The sequence below is a fragment of the Macrobrachium nipponense genome, chromosome 26 (assembly GCF_015104395.2).
Source record: "Macrobrachium nipponense isolate FS-2020 chromosome 26, ASM1510439v2, whole genome shotgun sequence".
NCBI lineage: Eukaryota > Metazoa > Arthropoda > Malacostraca > Decapoda > Palaemonidae > Macrobrachium > Macrobrachium nipponense.
Genome location: NC_087215.1, coordinates 27467653 through 27468611, shown reverse-complemented (window position 1 = coordinate 27468611; position 959 = coordinate 27467653).

The window sequence follows — 959 nt, the reverse complement described above, 5'->3', positions numbered from 1 at the left end:
TAGACCTGCAAACATATTCAATAAAACAGAATAGACTTTTTTTTATACTTTTAGGAATCTGAAGGCTAAAATTTAACTTTTTTAAAGACCAAACATAAGTAAAAAGCAGGAAAGCAGCATAAAAACTATGCTGAGCATAATTTCATTTCTCCTGCACTAGAGAAAAAAGCACTTGATTGTACACCATATAACACAATTGCTTAGAAACTTGAGTTAAAGACAAGTAGGAAAAGAATGTTAGAAAACATGCCACGAATAGGTCACCAGGATAAGTTTATACATTGGCAACAATAAAGCAAACATATAGTTAGCAATTTTAAAAAGCAAAAGCCAATGAAGCAGGCAACATAATACTCTTTTTCTAGCCTGGCCCAAAAGAAATCAAGACAAAACGAAAGGGAAAAGGGGCTAGGCTTAACCACAAAACAAGCGAAAGTTCCTTTTACAGTTAGATGGATTTTAAATAAAAAAAAAAAAACAGGAGATAAAGATTTTATGGCAAAGCTAAACACTTGTGAGCTTACAAGAGTAAAATCCATGAGTCAGCCAGTAAAAGATAAACAAAACTATAAAGATCTTCATGAGCCTTTAGATAGCAGATAGGAGTGAGACCATAAAAGGTGGTTTACACTCTGAATTTTTTTTTTTTATTATTCAGCTCGTGAACATCAGTAAAATGACCTTCTCACATAAAGATACAGTATTTTATTCAATTCAGGGATAACCCTCAACTGAACAAGACTTCTTTAAGTAAAATTCATCTTTCAAAGGACCTTGTTAACATATACTTTTATGCAATTGTAATAATTACACACCCTGGAGAAGTGGCATGGAAACTTGTCTTTGAAAAATTAAGAAGAAGTTTTCTTTCATAAGCAGACAATTCATTTGCATACAATATATCATACAGATAAAAGACTGCACAAGTGGAGGAAAAGAAGAAAAACAAAATTACTATG